Consider the following 24,259-nt stretch of genomic DNA (forward strand, 5'->3'; position numbering starts at 1 on the left):
TCACTTTTACCAAGCAGGATGAAATATTTTCTGATGCAGCAGTCGTGTTATTTATTGCCTGTGGGTGCTCACAAAATATCGCCCTCATCATTCATCAATGTACTCACTTCAAAAACGGAGACACTATTCTGGCTGTGTTCTTCGAAACCGAAGGTTGAACAAATCAATGACATTTGATGCTTTGAAACGAAAGCGATCATAAAGTTGTCTCAGTTTGTTGTGAAAAGCCAAGTGGTTCACTAATGCTCTTTAAGGCAGTAAAATGTGCTTGCCAAAATAACGCAGCCACTGAAGTGGGCAGGCTGAAGCTGGCAGTTATGTAACATCCAAATTCAAAATGGTTATGGTGACCTGCTGGGATCAGTCATGCATTGTAAACACAGAGAGATTTATCCACTTCCCTGTGCGACTTGGAACCTAAATAGGGCTTTCATAATCTCAGTTGAGAAATAGATTTTGGGTGAGATCATCCGGCTGTTCGCACCAGAGGAATGTTCCCGATACGCCACATCCCGCCGTGGGTTCCCGGCAACGGGAGGTGGATTTAATGGGAAAACCCATCGACAGCGGCGGACCAAATGACCCCACCGCTGGCTGACTCACGCACCAAGAAACACACCGCAGAGAGGCCAGAGAATCTCGCCCTTTACTGTAATTCTATCACTATTAGAACCAAATCAGTTACTCTAATCCTACTGAACATAAAGCACTTCCTCAAATTCTTGTGAATAAAATACACATCTACTGAAGTTCACATTGTACTTCACAGGTTATACGGAGAGATACAGATTCTGAAAGTCAAATTTTTATGCATTTACAATCCTGGTAAAAAGTTTTATTGAGGGCAGCACAGTGGTGAGCACTGCTGCCTCACTGCGCTGAGGACCCCGGTTCGATCCTGGCCCTGGGCCACTGTCTGTGTCGAGTTTGCACATTCTCCCCGTGACTGCATTCACCTCACTCCCACAACCCAAAGATGTGGAGCAGGCAGATAGGCCTCACAAAATTGCCTCTTAATTGGAAAAAAAAAAAGAATTGTGCACTCTAAATTTATTTAATTTAAAAAAAAAGTTTTATCAGCTGGGAATGTAGGTTATTCACTGTGGGGGTGGGAGTGGTGTTGTGGTGTTGTCACTGGACTAGCAATCCCGACCCTGGTTCACTGATGTATTACAATCTTGAACCAGACCCGAACAGTTGCAAGGCTACTGGACAGAAAACTCAATATTTTATTTTAATTTTGTAAGCCTGAAAGGAAAAGATACCTCGCTTCAGGAGTGATTGCACACACAAAATGGGGATATGGCATTTTAAAACAAACTAACACACGATTAAAATATCTTTGACATCACACAAAAAAATATCTTACAATTACCCAATAAACAATACTTAACAATGGCAATGGAACACTAATTCCCAGCTGCCACCCTTTATCTCCACTCAAGAAAAGCCCATCTCAGGTCACAATCCACTTTGAAATAGAGTTAGCAGACTCAGAAATACTTGCTGTGGGGCAGCACGGTGGCGCAGTGTGTTAGACCTGCTGCCTCACGGTCCTGAGGTCCCAGGTTCGATCCTGGCTCTGGGTCACTGTCTGTGTGGAGTTTGCACATTCTCCCCATGTTTGCATGGGTTTCACCCCCACAACCCAAAGATGTGCTGGGTAGGTGGACTGAACACGCTAAATTGCCCCTTAATTGGAAAAAAATGAATTGGGTACACTAAATGTATATTTAAAAAAAAGAAATGCTTGCTGTAAAGAGATGTCTTGGACAAACCACTTTGAGAATGAAATCCTCCAGGAAACAGCTTGCTGAGTCTTGGCTATTCAAAAAGGTCTGTTCTGTTCACAGGCAAAAAATCTTTAAAACTATATTGCTGGGTAATGTCATAATATACATCTATGTATATAATGGAGTGCAGACAGGCAGTGATTGGCACAGTGAGCCAATCAGGATGACCAGTGAGCACACAGAACACAACAGCCAAATCACCAGACAGGACGCGACCACTATAAAGCCAGAGGGCACCAGTTTTCCCTCTCTCTCGGGATCCAGCCTCTGAGACAGTCAGAGCTCGTGAGCAGCAGCTAGAACAAACACCATGAGGTAGTCAGTGAGTCTGGTCAGGTTAGCTTCAGGTCTCCAGTCAAGTCAGCATAGTGTCAACCCACAGTTAAAGCATGCAGATGTTCAATAAAATCGTGTTCCATCTCATCAAGTGTTGGAAGTCTGTCTCTCTCTACACTGCATCAAACACAGTCCACATAGACCCAGCTTACCCAACACATCAGGTAGGAAGAAGCTAGTCTGTTCACGGACAGATGCAAAACTGAACTGAACCTCCAGGAACTGCTCAAGCCCGTGGCTCCTCCCTTTAACTACATTCGGCAAATGTATACTGCTGGGTAGTGTCATAATATACATCTATGTATATAACGGAGTGCAGACAGGCAGTGACTGACACACAGGATGACCAGTCAGCACACAGAACACAACAGCCAATCACCAGACAGGACACAACCACTATAAACCACAACCACGACAAATGGAAAAGTTTCTCAGTGTCACTTGTGGTGGGTTTTGCTGGGAATTTCCGCCCGGCTCTGCCGGTGAGTTATCCACCCGCTATCTAACCACACTTGGCCACTTTTTTGGGCCTGGTGAGTTTCTCACCGGTTTAGCCCACACTTCAAATTATTTTCATCACTGGGGAGCTGAATTTGTCGGCCAGACCGGTTCCTCAGAGATCGGGCCACCACTTTGAAAGGGTGCCCCAATCTTTAAGTGAGCTTGTGGGTCCTCCACACCCTCCACCCATAGGCAATGCCACCCCCTGCTCGCAAAGTGATGACACTCTGCTATGGGATCCCTGGACCCCCACTCTACAGGCTCCCCCACACCCCCCTTCCAACCACCCTCCCCACCTTCCAGGACCCCACCCTTCAACTTCCCAGAAGATCCTTCATAGCTGGCCTGCACACCTCACCAAACCCCTTTGGCATTTGACTTTACCAGCCCTGACAGGTCCCCAGTGTCTGCACCATGGTGTCGACACCGTCAGAGATGCTCCTCAGTGAGCAGTGTTATGGGCCAGGATTTAGAGAACCCCAAAGTGTATCGTGGAGTTTACCTGACAGGTACAATAATATAGTTCATTTTTGTTCTTTCTCCAACTGAAATCCTTCCTGATTGACAGTCTCTTTGAACAAGAAGGTCTCTGCACAATCCGTCCATTTCTCTACGCCTTGGTATTTCTCTTTAAAGTCAGATACTTTAGTTCAATTTGATCAGAGAGTCGCTTGTAATTCTCCAACACAGGAGCATTGGTTATCACAGCTTCCAGGCAGTCAAATACCTGTTGAAAGTCCGCTGTCCATTGGAATTTGTTACGCTTCTTGAGCAAGTCCGTCAGTGGAGCAATCACGCTACAAACTTTTTCACCAGTGTTCGAACAAATCCACTCATGCCAAAAAATCACATTATTTCCCTTTGTCTTGAGAGTATCAGAAACTCCTCAATAACCGCTGGTTTCACATCCCGTGTGGCCATTCGACCCGGTCAGATTGTGTGGCCAAGGAAAGTGACTTGGGCTCTTCCAAATTCACTTTTGGCTAGGTTTATCATCAAACCCGCCTCCTGAAGTCGATCGAATAACTCCATCAAATGTTTCAAACGTTCTTTCCATGTCTGACTGAAAATTACCAGATTGTCGATGTACACCCCACAATTGGGTAATTCTGAAACAACTTTGTTAGTTAACCGTTGAAATGTGGCTGGGGCATTTTTCATACCAAATGGCATAACTTTGCATTGGTATATACCATCTGGAGTCACAACAGCTGAAATCGCCTTTGCCCTTTCGGATAAAGGTACCTGCCAGTAACCTTTAAGTAAATCCAGTTTGGAAATAAAAGCTGATTGTCCGACTTTCTCAATGCAATCCTCCAAACGTGGGATAGAATAAGAGTCTGTTCTTGTAACTGCATTAACCTTTCGATAGTCCACACACAACCATTGGGTACGGTCTGGTTTAAGTACCATCACTATGGGTGAGCTCCGTTGGCTGCAACCTACTTCAATTATGCCATTTTCAATACACATCTACATCATGTATAGCCATTTTAGTACTTCCCAATTTATCTCTACAAACTTGCCCATATGATATCAATAACTCTTTCAGGTCAATTTTTTTTCCTCTGGAAGGTAACTCAACAATTTATCCCAATTTTTAAGAACATCCCGTTTTCCAATTCAATTTGAGGTATGTCAAATTCCAAGTCATCTGGATTTGGTTTGTCACTTTGAGTTAGAATCATTAAAACCTCCTCCTTTTTCTCTCCTTCCCTTTCAAAGTACCTTTTAAGCATATTCACATGACACACTCGGTGAGTCTTCCTTCCATCTGGCATTTTTGCCGCATAATTTACCTCACTTAATTTCCTTCCAATCTGATAAGGTCCACAAAACCTTGCTTTTAAAGGTTCACCTCCCACTGGTAACAATACTAAAACTTTATCTCCAATCGCAAAACTATGAACTTTGGATTTCTTGTCCACTACCCGTTTCATCACATTTTTTGCACCTTTTAAATGCTGTCTAGCCAATTCACCTGCTCTATTTAATTGTTCTCTAAAATTTGACACGTAATCCAATTTCCAATTTCTCACTCACCTATTTTTCCTTAATCAATTTAAGTGGTCCTCTTAGCTCATGACCAAAAATTAGTTCAAAAGGACTAAATTTGGTTGATTCATTAGGTGCATCGCTAATTGCAAACAGTATGAATGGAATTCATTTATCCCAATCCTCTGGATAATTGTGACAATACGCCTTCAACATTGTCTTTAATGTCTGATGCCACCTTTCTAACGCTCCCTGTAATTCTGGATGGTATGCAGTTGATATAAATTGTTTTATTACTAAGCTATCCATAACTTCTTTGAATAACCTTGAGGTAAAATTTGATCCTTGATCCGATTGCATTTCTGTGGGTAGTCCACATCTAGTAACGAATTTAAGTAACTGCTCCACAATCTTTTTAGCTATAATATTATGTACTGGAATGGCCTCTGGAAACCTAGTAGACGCATCCATTATTGTCAAAAGATATTGATTCCCACTTTTAATTTTAGGAAGCGGTCTTACGCAATCAATTAGGACACTTGTAAAAGGTTCCTCAAATGCTGGAATGGGTATTAAGGGTGCTGGTTTTATCACTGCGGGGTTTCCCTATCACTTGACATGTGTGACATGATTGACAACATTTAACTACATCTTTATGTAGTCCAGGCCAATAAAAATGTTTTTGGATTTAGCTCGCGTTTTCCTTATTCCCAAATGACCTCCCACTGGTACCTTGTGTGCAACTTGCTACACCTCCTTTCTATACCCTACCGGCAATACTACTTGATGAACGTCTGCCCACTTTTCATCCGCCTACATATGTAAAGGTCTCCATTTTCTCATCAACACATCACTTTTACAGTAATAACACTCTGGTATACACTCAGATTCCTCTTCCGTGTATGATTTCTGATACATCCATTTATTTTCTACATCTTTCTGTTGTACCTCCGCCAATTTTCCTGAACTAAAAGTATCCACCTCATCCTCCACCTGTTGTTCTTTTTCAACCATCTGATCAAAAATCGTTTCTGATAATTGCACTTCAATTTCATCTTCACTATTTGATTTATCCTGTTGTCTTATCATGTGACTTTGCGACCTTGTTACTACACAATCTGGAAAAATCCCAGGATATTCGTCCTTCAACACTTCAGTTGTCTGATTTTCCACTGGCTTATCAACCACAGTAGGCATCACTCCCACCTGCGATCCAGCTTTATCATTACCCAAGATAAAACTGTATTCCTGGAGAACATAGTTTCTCTATTACTCCTACTATCACTTCACCACTCTTCACTGGACTTTCCAATCTTACCTTATATAATGGAACACTACTCCTCTCACCCGGAATTCCACATATTACCACCTTTTCTGGCAATATTCTTCCCAAACTACATAATTCCTCATCTCTTACCATTAAAGATTGACTAGCCCCCGTATCTCTTAAAATTGTGACTTCTTTACCTGCTCCTCCTGATACGCATGAGTAAACTTTACCCACACAAGTAAATTCTTTAAATTGATCTGGCACCTTCTTATCAATCACCTCTTGATCAGGCTGTACAATATTTTGCACCTCCTTCGCTTTACTTGGGCTTTCCTTTCCCACTTTCACAAACCCCACTGTCTTATCCTGTTTTACCACATCAGCCTTCCCAGTGCTTTTCTTCAACTACCAACACTGTGACCTCACATGGCCTAATTTATTACAGTGAAACATTTGAAACTTTTCATGTCTCATCCACCCTCCTAGATTTCTTTTTTCATCTGAGGTACACTCTCCTTATTATCTCCCATCAGATCATCTTTACTAGAGTATTTCTCATGTCCCCAGTTTCTATCCCTCACAGGCTGAAATGATGTCGGAAACCAAGCTTTGATTTATGAACTAATTCATAATCATCTGCCATTTGTGCTGCTAATCTCACAGTTTTAACCCTGTGCTCTTCCACACGAGTTCTCAAAACATTAGGAATTAAATTTTTAAACTCCTCCAAAAGTATAATTTCTCCGAGAGCTTCATACATTTGGTCTACTTTCAAAGCCCTTATCCACCTATCAAAATTACTCTGTTTGATCCTTTCAAACTCTGTGTATGTTTGACCAAATTCTTTCCTTCAATTTCTAAATCTTTGTCTGTAGGCTTCAGGCACTAGTTCACATGCACCGAAGATGGATTTTTTTCACCTCCTCATACGTCCCACATACCTCCTCCGGTGGTGATGCAAACACTTCACTAGCCCTACCTACCAGCTTTTTTTGAATCAGTAATACCCACATGTCCTGTGGCCATTTCATTTGTTTAGCTATCTTCTCAAATGAAATGGAAAAGGCTTCTCCCTCCTTCTCGTCAAACCTTGGCAATGCTTGGACATATTTAAATAGATTCCCACCAAGCCTTCGACTTTGACGCTCTTTCTCACTATCCTCATCACTATCATCCAACAGTCCTTTACACCTGGCAATTTTAACTGACTGTTGTGTTTCATGGCCATTTTCTGAAGTTCAAACTCTCTCTCTTTTTCCCTTTCCTCTCTATCTCTTTCCTTTTGTTCTGCTAAGGCTATTCTTTCTTTGTTTCTTTCTTCTCTCTCCTTTTCATTTTCCCCGATCTTTATTTCCCTTTCTCTTTCTTTTTCTCTCATTGCATATTCAAGCTGCTTTAATTCTTTTTCATGTTCAAGTTGCTTAATCTGCAACTGGATCTTTGCCATTTCTAATGAGTCAGACTGTATCTCAGGCACCTTTAAATGCTTAGCCACGCCATAATTACCTCATCTTTTCACATTTTGTCAGGTAATGTTAACTGCAATGTTTTTGCCAAATCTAGCCAAACCTCTGACCGTCTCCACCCCCAAAAACTTCAGAGGCTCTGAAAGAGCCATTGTCCACAACACACTCCCTACTTAATCTAAAATACCACACCTGAAAATCACCCACAATATACTCCCCCTCACTGTCTTTAAGTTCACTGAGCCAATCCAATAGATAGACTTTTATCCCGGACAAACCCCCAATGTGTTATGGGCCAGGGTTTAGAGAACCCCAAAGTGTATCATGGAGTTCACCTGACCCACAACTTTTAATAAATTGTGGTATGGGGAGCACACGACCCACTCGACAGGTGTGGTACAGCAAAAATAGAAAAGTATTTTTTAAAAGCAAAACAATGTTTATTCTATGAACTCAAGTTAACCTTTTTAAAATATACAGTGAACATCTTAGCACCCATTAATTCAAATACAACTCCCAAAGAATACAACACTAAGTAACCCTTTAAGCTTTCCTTTTAACATCCATAAGACTTAAAACACCTTTTACCAGAAGCACATCAGGTTAAAGTCACTACTGTTATTAGTTTTAATTGACCAGGACCGATTTACAGTCTTTAGATTACAGAGAGAGATTCATACACCTTCTGGTTGTGACTGCAGCGCCAACACTGAAAATGAAACTAAAACACACCCTGCAGCCTGCTTAAAAATAAAAGTAAAAAGCTGACAGACAGCCCAGCTCCACCCACTCTCCAATATCACTGCAGTAGTAAACACTCATTTCTGAAAAGGAAGGATGTGATGGTCTTGGAAGGGGTCCAGAGGAGTTTCACAAGAATGATCCCTGGAATTGAAGAGCTTGTCATATGAGAAGTAGTTGTACTCTTTGGATCTGTACTCTTTGGAGTTCAGAAGGATGAGGCGTGAATCTTATTGAAACTTGAGAGGCCTAGAAAGCATGGATGTGGAGTGGATGTTTCCACTAGTAGGAAAAACAAGAACCCAAGGCCACAGCCTCAGACTTGAGGGATGATCCGTTAAAACAGAGATGAAGAGGAATTTCTTCAGCCAGAGGGTGGTGAATCTGTGGAACTCTTTGCCACAGAAGGCTGTGGAGTACAAGTCACTTTAAGACAGAGCTAGACAGTTCTTTATTGATATGGGGATCAGGGGTTACGGGAGAAGGCAGGAGAATGGGGATGAGAAACATATCAGCCATGGTTTAATGGTGGAGACCCAATGGGCCGAATGACTTAATTCTGCACCTATGTCTTATGGGCTTGTGGTCTAGCTTTGTTCTAAATGCTTCTAATTACACATATACCTACATGTACATACTCAGAGATACATAGCATAGTGGCACAGTGGTTAGTACTACTGCCTTACAGCACCAGTGACCCGGGTTCAATTCTAGTCTTGGATTACTGTCTGCGTGGAGTTTGTATGTTCTTCCTATGTCTGCGTGGGTCTCCTTCGGATGCTCCGGTTTCCTCCCACGGTCCAAAGATGTAGAGGGTAGATGGATTGGCCTGATGGCGTGTCCAGAGATATGCAGGTTAGGCTATGGAGTTGCAGGGATAGGGCGGGGTGAGAGAGAATGCTCATTTGAAGGGTCGGTACCGACTCGATGAGCCGAATGGCCTCCTCCTGCACTGTGGGGATTCTATCCTATGATCCTTAATACCCTTACCTAGATATAAAACATGCCAAGTCAGTGCCATTGTTTAAAACAAGGAACTGAGGTTGGTGCACTTAAACTGATTAAAAAGCTGGTGGAGAGGACTCAGATAGATGGCATTTTAAAACAAAAATTAAGTTATAAAGCAAGTGCAACCAGATGGAAATATAATTATAGTTTAATTGATGGTTCTTATAGAATTAATATGGTCCGGGTTGAAGATAAATTGCAGCTGAAGTAACAGTAAAATCTCATTTCAACAATAGTGCAGCAGAAGATTTCAAGATAATTCAATTGGAACCTGAAGCCACATTATATCTTATGCTTGATGCATTTGTATTGAGTTAAATTTCTGTTTCTCCTGAAAGCACAGACCCTTTCTGTGGTCGGGTCTGCAGTTGCCAACAGATGTAGCACTTTGAGCATGTCAGCCGGTGAACCGTTCTGCTGGAAATTAGCATCCACCCTATCATTGAAAAGCTATGAATGTGTCTTCTATGCACCAAGTTACGTGTAATGGTGTCAGTATTGAGAATTCAGGCACCCTGATGAGGTTGGATCCAAATTACCAGCAAAGCCCTTCAGGTTGTGTGAAACCCGGAGCCCTGAGCATTAACCCAGACAGCTACTCACACACACATTGTTTAAATTGACAGTGGTGGGGTCGAAGCACGTGTGGATCAGGCACCAACCTCTGAAGCTCTGGCTTTCCTGAAAACATGGCACGGATTAGAATTGGTACAAAATGAATGGCTTTTTGGCATGAAATATGATGTTATCACACAAGCATTTCAAATCTATTCCAGACTCTCTTTCAAGCAATTGCACACTTCACTGAAGAGAATGTACAGGACGCAGCATGACAGCAGTTAGTCAGGATTCATTTCGCTTATAATAATAATCTTTATTACTGTCACAAGTAGGCTTACATTACATTAACACTGCAATGAAGTTACTGTGAAAATCCCCCAGTGGCCACACTCCATCGCCTGTTCGGAACGCTAAGGGAGAATTCAGAATGTTCAATTCACCTGACAAGCATGTCTTTCGGGTCTTATGGGAAGAAACCGGAGCGCCTGGAGGAAACCCGCGCAGACACTGGGAGAATGTGCAGACTCCGCACAGACAGTGACCCAAGGCGGGAATTGAACCCGGGTCTCTGGTGCTGTGAAGCAACAGTGCCAGTGTGGTACCCTGCCGATTCAAGTCTTGTAAAATGAGGTTGCATCTCACTCTGTAAACTACCGTAGGGACCGTATATCATACGCTCTAGTATTTTCATCCAAGAAAGTCAAGCATCTCCGACGGGACGCCATGCTTAGAGAGTGGAGATTACAGAATTGGAACTACACTGCTCCACTTGTACCTCTGACTTATGCTCCCTTTGGGGTTAGCTCCCAGTTCAATGTGAGATCAGCGGAGTTAACCATTATCCTTTTGATCATGTTTTTCTTGAAGGTGTGCCTCGCCAGACTGAAGGTCTACAGAAATTAGCCTGGCAGCTATTTTCTTTTTTTTTTTAAATCTTTTTATTCTCCTCATTTTCCACCTTTTCATCAAATACACCACAAAAAACACAATAGCAAATAGAATACCAATCCTCCAAACAGCAACCCTTCAATATACAAACCCAACCATCACCCGTATATTCCAAGTAAAAAAACAAAAGCAAATTAACTATCATCCCGTAAACAATGTGCTCAAGGGGCAGCACGGCGGCGCAGTGGGTTAGCCCTGCAGCCTCATGGCGCCATGGTCCCAGGTTCGATCCCGGCTCTGGGTCACTGTCTGTGTGGAGTTTGCACATTCTCCCCGTGTTTGCGTGGGTTTCGCCCCCACAACCCAAAAATGTGCAGGCTAGGTGGATTGGCCACGCTAAATTGCCCCTTAATTGGAAAAAATTAATTGGGTACTCTAAATTTATTTTTTAAAAACCAACGTGCTCAAAACTGACAATAACCCCCATCTGTCCCCCCCCCCCTCCCCCCCACACAATGTTCGATGGCAACCAATTCTTGAAAGTGCAAGGTAAACAATCCCAATGAATTGTCAAACCCTTCTATCTTCCCCCTCAGCTCAAACTTCACCTTCCCGAGAGTCACAAATTCCAGCAGGTTCCCCTGCCAAGCCGAGGCACAGGGCAGAGAAGCTGACCTCCACCCCAACAGGACCTGCCTCAGGGCAATCAGCGAGGCAAAGACTAAAACATCTGCCCCTGCACCCGCCTACAGCCCAGGCTGGTCCGACACCCTGAAAATGGCTTCTCGGGGGCTCTGGCTCCAAGATTACCTGTACAGCCCCTGAGATGACATTGAAAACCTCCCTCCAATACCTCTCCAGCTTTGGACAGGACCAAAACATATGTACATGGTTTTATGGACTCCTCCACAGCACTCACACATATCCTCCACTCCCTCAAAGAATCAGTTCATCCTCGCCCTCTTGAGGTGCGCCATAAACATGAGCTACAGCTGTATCAGCCCCAACTGATACAGAGGCATCACCCTCTGGAGCACCTCACACCACAGACTGTCTTCCAGATCCTCCTCAAACTCCTCCTCCTATTTGGCTTTAATCCCTTCCAAGGATACACTGTCCTCTCCCAGAATCCTCCCGTAGGTCGCTGACATCCTCCCCCTTCCCCCGCTGTCAGTACCTCTTCCAACAACGAGCGGCGGCGCTACCGGGAACCCTGAACCTCCTTCCTGGCAAAGTCCCGGAGCTGCAAGTACCTAAACCCTTCCCCCGCCCCATATTTCTCCCCGACTCCTCCAGCCTCGCAATACAACCTCTCCTGGATTTTGTTTTTTGTAGGACCTTCTTTGGGATAGGGAGCAACTGTTCCCTTTAGTTGAAGGGTCAGTCACATGGGGACACAAGTTCAAGGTGAGGTACAGGAGGTTTAAAGGAGATGCGAGGGGAAATCTTTTTACACTGAGGGTGGTGATGGCCTGGAATACACTGCTCCCTATCCACCCTGTCCATGCCCCTCATAATCTTGTACACCTCGATCAGGTCACTCCTCAATCTGCCCTGCTCCAGTGAACACCAACCCAAGCCTATCCAACCTCTCTTCACAACTTAAACATTCCATGCCACATAATATCCCGGTGAATCTCCTCTGCATCCCCTCCAGTGCAATCACATCCTTCCTATAATGTGGCGACCAGAACTACACACAGCTATGGCCTCACCAAAGTTCCATACAACTCCAAAATGACCTCCCTGCTTTTGTAATCTATGCTTCAATTTCCTCCTCATCTCGGTCTTAAATGGGCGACCCCTTACTCTGAGGTTATGATCTCAGGTCCTCGGCTCTTCCACATGGAGAAACAAGCTCTCAGCATCTACCCGGTCAAGCACTATACGAATCCTATGTGACTCTAATTGTATTGTATACTTCAGGTTGTCTCTTTCAGTACAAAACTATTTTTGAAAGGTAGTGATCATACTACCTTTCAAAACACTGCCAATTTGAACACAACAGGGTCCCACAAACAGTCAGAGTAATGACCAATTCATGTATTTTTGGTAACATCAGCTGAGGGGTAAACCACTGGACAAATCTCTGTACTTTCAATAAGGCTATGGATCTATTATCGTCACCTGTGATGCTGACCAATGCTTTTTAAATAACAAATATTAACTGTATTTTGCTTTTTGCATCAAACAAAGACAGACTTGCCTGATAATTTATGCTGAAATTTTAAAGTGCTGTCTTTTGAATGGGACATTGTGAATGCAGGATTCTAGATATATTGGATTATAAACATTTGGCAATTTACGGGTTAAAAGTCTGGGTTAGAGTATGTTTCACTGCATTAGTCATATGTTTTACAATCTTCTTTTAGAAGACCAGAAAGCTTTTTGGAGCCAGAGATGAAATTGACCCGGTTAAAAAGCCTGGGCTAATGCACTGTTGATTGACTAGGAGGAGTCTCTGGGGAGTTAATGTGCGTTCAGCCTGAGGAGTTGATTTGTTTGCAGTTTGGGGAGATGATTTATTTGCTGGATGGAGCTCAGGCACACAGATATTTTTGAGAAAGCTTTTGAGTTGAGTTCTGATCTAGCTACCTGTTAGACCAGAAATAAAATCTCTTGCTCTCACAGTAGGATAGGTAAAAAAAGATTAATAGTATTTAAAGCAGTGCAGACTTGTATGAGGACAAGGGGGAAGCTGAAACAAACCAGTTGAAACACCTTTTTGAGGACATCAAGACAGAGGCTGCGGGAGTTCTAGCAGGAGCCAAATCTGTTCTGGAAAGCAAATATTAATCTGTGCCATTGCAATGTAGGATAGATTGCGGGCTGTATGTTTTTCTTTCTTTTGTTTAATTGGGAATAGAGATAGTAATAAGGGGTAATTGTAAGCTATTTTTAAAAGATGTTTTAAAGAATTTAGTATTGTGTTAATAATAAAGTATTGTTTTAAAATACCAAATCCCTATTTCTCCCTGCAATCACTCCTGAAATGAATCATTCTTTCTGCACAGTCTTATAAAATAAACTAAAATACTGAAGGTTCGGGCCAGTATCCTAGCCCCTGTTGGGGTCTGGTCTGGAATCATAGTACCTGCCTGTGGTCCCCCCACTTTCCTTATCGCACATTGAAATAGTCCGACAGCAACTCACCATTCAGACATATGAACACGCAAAAAATAGCCACTTTGGTGAGGTATTTATCAGCCACTACTGTATCACCTACAGAAAGCCCTTCAGAAGAATCTTGCAGCTTCCAGTGCACACAGGAGAGATGTAGGCAAAATACAATCCACTTTAAACCTTTGTGAAAACATTGAGGATGTAGTTGCACAAGATAACTTTATTTAATTACATTTTGCCTGAAGCAGTTCAGTTAATCAAGTGGAAGAAAACATAGTGGATGCATTGACACAAGTCAGATGTGACATGAGCAGAGGTGGCTCAATTGCGGAGCATCTGGCATGCCTCCTCTTTAATTTTGAACTGTCTGCCTAACAGAAGCCAGACACATGAAAGGGAACTTAGATTGTAAATAGTAGCTGCAGGGAAACTAATATTTGACAGCTGAAGCTCATGGACTGGTAGTTGTATATAAATATATATGCTGTCAATACTGTGCCATGGCTTGTACATATTTGCTTTATCGCAAACTGAGCCAATTTTATTCAAATATTTTATTGGTATTTTCCAGTTTTTACAGAATAACGGATCAAGTCTGTCCGATATTTACAAATAAAGTAATTTCTCATTCACACAGCTTTTTACATGTGGTGTCCCCTATCTGTCTGCCCCCCCCCCCCCCCCCCCCCACCCCTACTTCCCTTTCCTTCGTTGGTAGCTTGGTATCCCTCTTAGTGTTGCCTGATGCCCTGGGGCGGCACATAATAATCGCTTATTGTCACAAGTAGGCTTCAAAAGAAGTTACTGGGGAAAACCCCTAGTCGCCACATTCCGGCACCTGTTCGGGGAGGCTGCTCCTGGACCTTATTCTCCCCTGTTAGGGTTCATCGGGAATGCCTTGCTCTGGCCCAGGTTGAGCTTATAGCCCGAGAAGGCTCCAAACTCTTCCAGCATATGATTGCTTTCAGACCGTTCTGTGGGTCCGAGATGTAGAGGAGCAGGCCATCCACATAGAGTCAGACTCTGTGCTCTATTCCACCTCTTTGGATGCCCTTCCAGCTTTTCGCGTCTCACAGGGCGATTGCTGGTGTTCAATTGGCAGGGCTAACACAAGTGAGGTTAGTGGACATCCCTGCCTTGTGTCCCATGTGTAGCTGGAAATATTCAGAGCTGATGTTGTTGGTCCGAACGCCTTGGGTGCGTTGCACAAGAGTTTCACCGAGGAGGTGAACCCTGCTCCTATCCCAAACCGCTCCTGGGTACAGAAAAGATTTCCCAGGATGTTGCCTGGTATGGAAGGCACTAGCTATGAGGAGAGTTTGGATAAACTCGGTTTGTTCTCACTGGAACAACATAGATTTGAGGGGTACCTGATAGAAGTCTACAAGAGGCATTGACAGAGTATATAGTCAGAAGCTTTTTCCCAGGGTGGAAGAGTCAATTACTAGGGGGCATAGGTTTAAGGTGCAAGGGACAAGGTTTAAAGCAGATGTACGAGGCAAGTTTTTTTTTTTACACAGAGGGAGCCTGGAACTCGCTGCCGCGGGAGGTAGTGGAAGCGGATACGATGGTGACTTTTAAAGGGCAGCTTGACAAATACATGAATAGTATGGGATTAGAGGGATATCATAGAATTTACAGTGCAGAAGGCGGCCATTCGGCCCATCGAGTCGACACCGACCCTTGGAAAGAGCACCCTACCTAAGCCCCACCCAATCCCAGTAACCCCACCCAATCCAACCCAACCCAAACGTTTTGGACACCAAGGGCAATTTAGCATGGCCAATCCACCTAACCTGCACATCTTTGGACGTGGGAGGAAATCGGAGCACCCAGATTAAACCCTCTCCAAAGTCTCCATATCCTTCTGGTAGTGTGGCGACCAGAATTGAAGACTATATTCCAAGTGCGGCGTTACTAAGATTGTATAAAGCGGAAACATGACTTGCCAATTTTAAAACTCAATGCCTTCTTGACAACCTCCACGTGGGGCACTGGGCACAGCCCATCTCCAACTTAATTTCCACGTAATGTGGAGCCTGGTCGCAGATCACTATTGCGGACTATTCCATCTTTACTATTCCTGGAAGCACCGCTTTCCCCACTGCAAAGAAGTCTATTCTGGAATATGTTTTGTGAACTGGTAAAAACAACAAGAATTCCTTCTCACTGGTGTGCAGGAACCGCCAAGAGTCCATCGCCCCATCTGCTCCCAGCTCCCTAGCCATGCCTATCTGGGATTCGATTGATCCATTAGCAGGCCCTGTACATAGTTGAAGTCGCCCCCAAGATCAGTCGATGTGTGTCAATGTCGGGTATTTCCGCCACGGTCTTTTTTTAATGAAATCTGTCTCGACCCAGTTGGGCGCGTAAACATTTACCAGGACTACTGCTGCCCTGTCCAAGACACCGCTGACCATGATGTACTGCTCCCCTTGGTCCGTAACTGTCCTTGTAGCCTTGAATCTCGTCCTCTTGTTGCTCAGTATGGCTACGCCCATAGCCCTCATCCCGTAACATGAATGGTACGTCTGTCCCACCCAGCTTTTTCTTATCCGCTATCGGTCCTTCTGCCTAAAGTGTGTCTCCAGCAGGAAAACTATGTAGGCCTTCAAACTTCTTAGGTGGGTGAAGACACTGGATCTTTTCACTGGGCCATTGAGTCCCCTGACATTCCAGGTGATAATCCTGGTGGGGGAGTTTTTTGTTCCCGCTTTCCTGTGGGATCAACCATACTTAACTGGTGGATGCGCCCCTGCACTCCAGGGTTTCCCTTTGTTAGGCAGCCGTCCAAAATGGCCACGGTCATTGTTTTCACCATGAAGTCGGGCCCCTGCGCTCTGGGGTTTCCCTTTATCCAGGGGGCATCCAACATGGCCGCCAACTGTGTGTATGCCACGTGGGTACGCCGGGGTCTCCCTTTGCCCAGGGACCCTCCCGAGTGGCTGCTTGCGGTGCCATCTTGTTTCCTCAGCCTGTTCCTCACCCGTCGAAGCCTCTACAAAAACCAACTAATTTTCCCTGCTCTGTTTCTTTTGCGCTCTTTCTCCCTCCACACCCCCCCCCCCCCCCCCCCCGTTCTCCCCCTTCCCTGTCCATTTGTCCCTCCCCCCCAACCACGCGCTCCCTCTATGTTGGGAGCTGCACAGCGGCCACCCCCCCCCCCCCCCTCCCTCCCCCCTTGCTGTCTGCCATCCCATGCTAGCTATCCCTGCTAGTGTGGTGGCTCCCCTCCCAGGCTGGTCTAGCCCCTGCCATATGCCCGCTGACTGCCTGTTTTCCCTGTCTAATCTCTCACCTGCCTTCGCTTCCTTCTGTGACCCGGTCTTCCCTTTATGGGTGGAATGAGGCAGCACAGTCCCACGCAAAGATGCTCACAGTCCAATGAGTCTTTAATTTTCCCTTTCACAGTCTTTCACTGCACAACCCTCGCTGCTGCCTTACCTGTCCCTTGTCCAGGCCGTTGTCTTTTACAAATTCATTTGCTTTCTTCGAGGTTTTACAGTACAGTTCTGGTATGTGACCCAGAACCTGGCCGGGAAAAGCATACCAAACGTACCCAGTTCTTATACAGGGCCGACTTCGCCTGGTTGAGCTCGGCCCTGCATTTTACTGGGTCTGCCCCAATGTCCTGATAGATTTGGATATTGTGTCCTTCCCAGATGCTCGCTTTTGTCTGACGCGCCCACCGCAGGATCCTCTCACGATCCTGGTATCGGGGCAGCTTTCCAATAATTGCCCTCGGCTGCGGGTTTCGGCCTGAGTGACCTGTGTGCCCTGTTGTGCTCTACGGTGTTGGGGAGGTTGTCTCTCCCAACTGAGTTACCCAGCATTTGGACGACGTAGCCCGTCTGATCCTTGGCAACCAGGGTCCCATTGCCTCGTGAGTCTGCCGCCTCGCCCGCCTGCTGCTCATGGCTTTTTCCACCGTCTCTTTGGCTTCTCGTGCTCCCGTTAGCTGACAGACTCTGGTGGTTATTCTCTTCTTGCTGGTGAGATAGTTTTGCCTTTGGTTTTTGGGCACAATTCGACTAAAAGAGCCTTTTTTTGGTTCTGGTTTGGAGGAGAGCAATCCGATGTTGTCTGCTCAGCACACCACCATCACCGGAAGGCCCAAGTTTATTTTTAATAGTTGCTTTCAGCTTGTATTTGTGTTCAGTGGTATGACGATAATCCTAGACTTGACACTAACCTGTGGTATTTGACAAATAAAAAGATGGTATTATAATGAAAGGATAGTGCTTTCTGGCTGAAATTCTGCTTTTCACTTTCTCCGTGAAGGCATTAAATCATTTTAAAAACTGTTGACTCAACCCACTAAATTAAGGGAGAAAAAATGTTAACAAACCATTAAATTCAAGGTAGTGTGGCATCTGGAACTGTTTTCCACCAGGTAAATGCACCTTGGAGCTAACGTAATCTCACTGTCACCTGGATTTGACTCTAGTTGTGACCAATGTGACCCGAGGAAAATGATGTGCAGGAAACAAAACATGCTGGTCCCATCAGGCCTGTCCGACACTCACAATGGGTGGAGCACATTGACTAGATATTTCCTATGGCACCACACCGCTTTCACCACCATCCCCACAGCACCACCCCCCCCCCCCTCCCCTCCCCTCCCTCCCTCCGCCCCCACAATCCTCACTGAAATTCCCCCCCCTCCTTCACTGCTTTACTATTTCCTAGAGCAGAATTTTACAAACTGTTTTTCCTGGAGCCCACTGTTACCAACTGGCCTTCCTTTGGGACCCATGCCAGCTGACCTTCGGGGACCCACGCCAGCCGACCTTTGCGACCCACCATTTTCGTTTGCTTTTAATGTGGCAGGTGAGCCTGCTTGGTCCTCACGATCTCACCTGCCTTGTCATTCAATGTTACATTTCTGCTGAGGGCTTCAGTTGATGATTTAAATTCTCGCTGCATCCTTTGAAAAAATCTTTGTCCTCAAACTCGGCATGCTTATTCTTCAATTACCTTTAAAGTTTTGAAGGTTTTAATCTTTTCTTCGCCAGTACATCCTTCATATAACACACATGGGCTTTGCATCCTGATAAGCATTGGCACAATTAATGAATCCATACCACAAGATATCATCTTTTATACTGCTTTGTTCCTGATTTCAGCTTCTTCTTCATGGGTTGTCCACCAGATGCCCTGGAACTCAAAGCAGCACTGCTTGCAGCTACAAAATGGAGGAATCTCTCACATACCCAGAGCACATGATCTGCTCTCAGCTGCCGCTTCTGGAGAGAAGGCTCCATTGACTTCCTTACTCGCTCAGTCCATGAAATTATTCTCCTGCATAGTAAAGCTTCTGGTCTAAAAGCCAAATGAATTGGACTTGACAGCAGTACAAATTCAGCAGAAAGATTCAGCAGTAATGATGCACAGACTGTTGTTTTTATACAATGGTACCTTCCTAGTTGGCAGCACTTATTTTTTCAAACCCCAAGCTTAATTTTTTACTGAATTTCAGCATGCCTCACAGATGAACCGTTTCAGCATTTATTGCTCCCAGTTTCATGAAACTTTTATCTTTGAGTTGCCAGAATTTACTTGCACCACTCGAAGCTCAAAGTTGAAACTCTGTCCCACATCAGATGTTTTGCACTGTTGTCATGGGAATGTCTCTTTAAGAACGGTTTGTCTTCTGAAATGGCTGCAGTGATGTCATTGTGTGGGTGGAGCTGGGCGGTGGCTCTGGTTTTTACTTTCGGGCAGTACGGTAGCACAAGTGGATAGCACTGTGGCTTCACAGCGCCAGGGTTCCAGGTTCAATTCCCGGCTGGGTCACTGTCTGCACGTTCTCCGTGTCTGCGTGGGTTTCCTCCGGGTGCTCCGGTTTCCTCCCACAGTCCAAAGACGTGCAGGTTAGGTGGATTGGCTATGCTAAATTGCCCTTAGTGACCAAAATAAAATGTAAGAAGGGGTTATTGGGTTACGGGGATAGGGTGAAAGTGAGGACTTAAGTGGGTCGGTGCAGACTCAATGGGCCGAATGGCCTTCTTCTGCACTGTATGTTCTATGTTTTGAGCTGGAAGTTGTTTGTGGCTCTGAGTTTTAAGTTGTATTCAGACTACAAGGATCTTGGAGTCTTTCTCTCTCTCTGCATGCTAAAAAGGTGCCTCCAGATCACTTGATAACTTCAAAGTAATAACTGTGTTCTGGAAGGAATTCCAACCTACTGTTTTGTGGTAAAAGGGATTGTCTGATTTATGGATGTTGTTACTTGAGTGAAAGAGTAAAGGGAAGTTATTAAGGGTTAAATATAGAGTACTGTAGCAGGGTATTTAGGTTTGTAGTTGATAAAATGCTTACTGTGTGTGGTTATAAAATGTTAACTGAATTCGTAGGATAAACTTTGTTTTTGATTTAAAGCGCTTAAGGCCTCTGTTGCATAACACCTGAAGAGTAGGCCCTTGTGCTCCTCATAACCAAAATCTATAAACAGTTGTAGGTCAGGTGAACTACATGATATACTTTGGTGTTCTCTGAACCCTGGCCCATACACTGAATAAACTTGCAAATGTTTCCCACGCTCAGCCACATATGTATTCATCTAGTCCTCCTGCACCTGTGGCTAAATGGTGACACTGAATTTCTGCCACATTTCTGGATTGATTTCCAAGTTTTGCTTCTGTTCGATAAATCGACCAATAAAAATCTTTTTGTTCAGTAAAATATTGAAAAGTGTTTTTAAAAACTGCTAATTTTCAACAAATTGCTTAATTTAGTTATTTCACTTGGGTGGTACCATGTTGTTATTATGATATAAAGGCCGCAATCATTCATAAGCCATTGGTTGGACACGTTGTGGATTCATTTACTGAGAGTAGGCACATGGATACAAAGGTAGATCATTTGAAAACCGATCAACAGCGAGCTGTCTGCGTTTGTGCGCTCTGCTTAAAAGCAAAAGTGCAACAAAAAAACAGATCGCGTGACACACTTCCTTCTAATGATTTTATGCTTCAATCCCTTAAAGGCACATTGCAACAGGTATAATCTGGAAAGAAAATACATGCATTCTTATAGTACCTTTACAACCTTAGAGTTCCCTAAAACACACCTCAGCCACAAATTACTTCAGAAGCGTGGTAACTGTTGTCATGTAGGGAAGTGAAGCACCCGATTTGCACACAAGGTCCCACAAACAGCAATGAGAAGAAATAAACAATTAACCTGTCTTAATGGTGTTGGTTAAGGGACGAAAACATTGGACATGACATCAGGAGAGCGCCCTTGCTCTTCTTGGGTTAGTTCCTGGGATCTTTTACACCCATCAGAGAGGATAGGTGGGATAAAAACAGAAAATGCTGGAAAAACTCAGCAGGTCTGGTTGTAAGACTTCTTACCAGAAATGGAGACAGAGAAATCAAGGAAGGGAAGCATCAGAGATCGACAATGTGAAGATGAGAGAGGGATGGAAATTGGAAGCAATATTGAGAAATCTTCCAGGACCAGGCAAGAACGTGAAGCTGCATCAATACAGTTACGGATGCACCAGAAAAATAATTGAGAGAGGGTGCCCAAGTAGGACTGGAACAAGGAATGTTCCACATAACACACAAAAAGACAGGCATAACTGGGGCCCATACACGGCAGCACAGTAGCATTGTGGATAGCAAAATTGCTTCACTGCTCCAGGGTCCCAGGTTCGATTCCGGATCACTGTCTGTGCGGAGTTTGCACATCCTCCCCGTGTGTGCGTGGGTTTCCTCCGGGTGCTCCGGTTTCCTCCCACAATCCAAAGATGTGCAGGTTAGGTGAATTCGCCATGCTAAATTGCCCTTAGTGTCCAAAATTGCCCTTGGTGTTGGGTGGGGTTACTGGGTTATGGGGATAGGGTGGAGGTGTTGACCTTGGGTAGACCTTCCAAGAGCCGGTGCAGACTCGATGGGCCGAATGGCCTCCTTCTGCACTGTAAATTCTATGATACACATAGCTGCACCTTTTATTTGGAGGAAGTGAGACAAGTTAAAAGAGAAATTGTTCCGTGAGAGAACATGTCCAGCCAGGCAGAGGAGAGTACTGGTGGATGGCGATTTTAATTCAAGGAAGAGGCAGGTATCCCTCACATCATGCTGCTGGGTTATAGAGGTGTAGAGGAATTGGGCAACCATGACGAAGAGGTGGCGTTTAGGGCCTGGAAGCTGGAAATTGTTGATACGACATAGGGTATCAGAGGAACCGCGCATGTTGGTGGGAAGAGAGTGGACAAGAGGTGAGAGAATGCAGTTAAGATAGGAAGAAATTAGTTCCATGGAGCAGAAATAGGCTGATACAATGGATCTACCAGGGCAGTCCTGTTGGTGGATTTGGGAAGGAGGTAGAAGCGGGCTGTGTGGGACTATGAGGTTAGAAGCTGTGGAAAGAAGATTTCCAGAGGTGATGAGGTCAGTGACAGTCTTGGAAACAATGGCTTGTTGCTCGGTGGTAGGGACATGGTCCAGGGAGATGTAGGAGGAAGTGAGAGTTGGTGCTCAGCCTCTGTGAGGCAGAGGTCAATGTGCTAGACAACTTCCCCACCCGTGTCAAAAGGTTTGGTAATGATGTACGGTTTGGACCTGAGAGAACGGAGTGCAGCAAGTTCAGAAGAGACAGGTTGACAGTGGGTGAGAGGAGCAGAAAAACTAAGATGGCCAAGGTCACGTTGACAGTTCTCAATGAAAATATCAAGAGCAGGTAAGAGACCAGAGGGAAGGGTCCAGGTAGAGATAATTGGAGGTGGGTGAAAGGATCCAAACTTATAGAACTCAGAATTTACAGTGCAGAAGGTGGCCATTGAATCTGCAACAGCCCCTGGAAAGAGCACCCCACCCAAGCCCACGTCTCCACCCTATCCCCGTAACCCCACCTAACCTTTTTGGACACTAAGGGGCAATTTACCGTGGCCAAGCCACTTAACTTGCACATCTTTGGACTGTGGGAGGAAACCAGAGCACCCAGAAGTGAGCACAGAGTCAAAGGTGAGGGGGGAAGAGTTCAGCATCCTACAGAGCCTGAAATTCATTGGGGTGAGGATGTAAGAGGATGAAATCAAGTCCTTTGCTGAATACACAATATTTAGCATCATCCTTTTATATTCGGGCAGATGGGAGCTTTGTTTAGCATCTCATCTGAAAGATGGCACCATTCACACGACAATGCTCCCTCAATATTGCAGTGCAGTGTCAGCTAAAGATGTGTACATATGTCCTGAATGGGTCTTGAACCCATAAAACCCTCTGATTCAGAGGCAACAGTGCTTAGAACCCATAAAACCCTCTGATTCAGAGGCAACAGTGCTGCCCTAAGCAAAGGTTGATAGCTACAGAAAATTGTTGTACTAGAGTGAAGACCACCAGCGGACAACGTTTCTATTAAAACAAATGTTCACAAAAAGAACAAAGCATTTGATAATTTCTTCAATTTTCCAGTTCTCTCCTTTCTAATAATCTTTATTGTCACACGTAGGCTTACATGAACACTGCAATGAAGTTACTGTGGAAATCCCGCAGTCGCCACACTCCAGCCGTGTTCGGGTACATTCGGGAGGGAGAATTCAGAATGTCCAATTCACCTAATACATGTCTTTGGGGACCTGTGGAAGGAAACCGGAGCACCCGGAGGAAACCCACGCAGACACAGGGGAGAACGTGCAGACTCTGCACAGACAGTGACCCAAGCTGGGAATCGAGCCTGGGACCCTGGCGCTGTGAAGCAACTGTGCTAACCACTGTGCTACCTTGCTGCTATCAGGTCTGTGTGTCGGTCACTACGTCAGCTATTTTGACATTCTTTGTTTCTGTCACACTACATTCTATTGTTCGGCTGAGGTGATCCTGTGCACTATCTAACACTGCGATACGGATTCCGGTTTTTCAGAAATACCTCTTCCTCCTTGGGAGTATTTTTGTTGACATCAGCTCTGGCTGATTTTGCAGTCCAGCTCTTGGTCTGTAACGTTGTAGGTAGCAGATGAGGAACATATCAGCCATGATTGAATGGCAGAGCAGACCCAATGGGTCGAATAGACAAATTCTGCTCCTATATCTTATGAACTTATGAAGATTTATTTGTCTATTTTTGCCTGGTTTTCCCAATTTTAAGGGCTAGCCTTCCATCTTTCAATCCTGAAGGAGGATACAGCCTGACTTGGTAAGCTGTCAGTTCTCTCCACAGATACTGGCTGACCAGCTATGCCACCAATTAATCATAGAATTTACAATGCAGAAGGAGGCCATTTGGCCCATCGAGTCTGCACCAGCCCTTTTTTTCCCCAATTTCCAACAATTGCAGTTTTTAAAAAAAGAACAATTTATTGCTCCCATGTACATGTCCAATTCTACCAGAGATAGAGATTTTTTTGCAGAAGACACAAAATCGAAATTGCCTACATTTAAAAACTTTGAGAGAAACTCACTATAAAGAGTTAAGCGACTGAAGAAAATGAATTGTGGCAGAACTATTGCAGTCATGATTTGAACAATTATTATTTAAAGTCTAGAACAAACTGGCTACACAGAAGGGGAAAGATAAGAGATATTATATTCATGGAAACGATTGAATTGCCAGACCTTTAAAGGAGAGTG

The 24,259-nt window shown here is 44.5% G+C and overlaps 1 protein-coding gene across 1 annotated transcript in view; it reads right to left on the reverse strand.

Annotated features, from left to right (window-relative positions):
* The window catches only part of scgn (secretagogin, EF-hand calcium binding protein), a 95,764-nt gene that overhangs the window by 69,110 nt on the left and 2,395 nt on the right, over positions 1 to 24,259 (reverse strand). The window lies entirely within an intron of this gene.

This window comes from Scyliorhinus canicula, chromosome 5 (genome assembly GCF_902713615.1).
Source record: "Scyliorhinus canicula chromosome 5, sScyCan1.1, whole genome shotgun sequence".
NCBI classification, from domain to species: domain Eukaryota; kingdom Metazoa; phylum Chordata; class Chondrichthyes; order Carcharhiniformes; family Scyliorhinidae; genus Scyliorhinus; species Scyliorhinus canicula.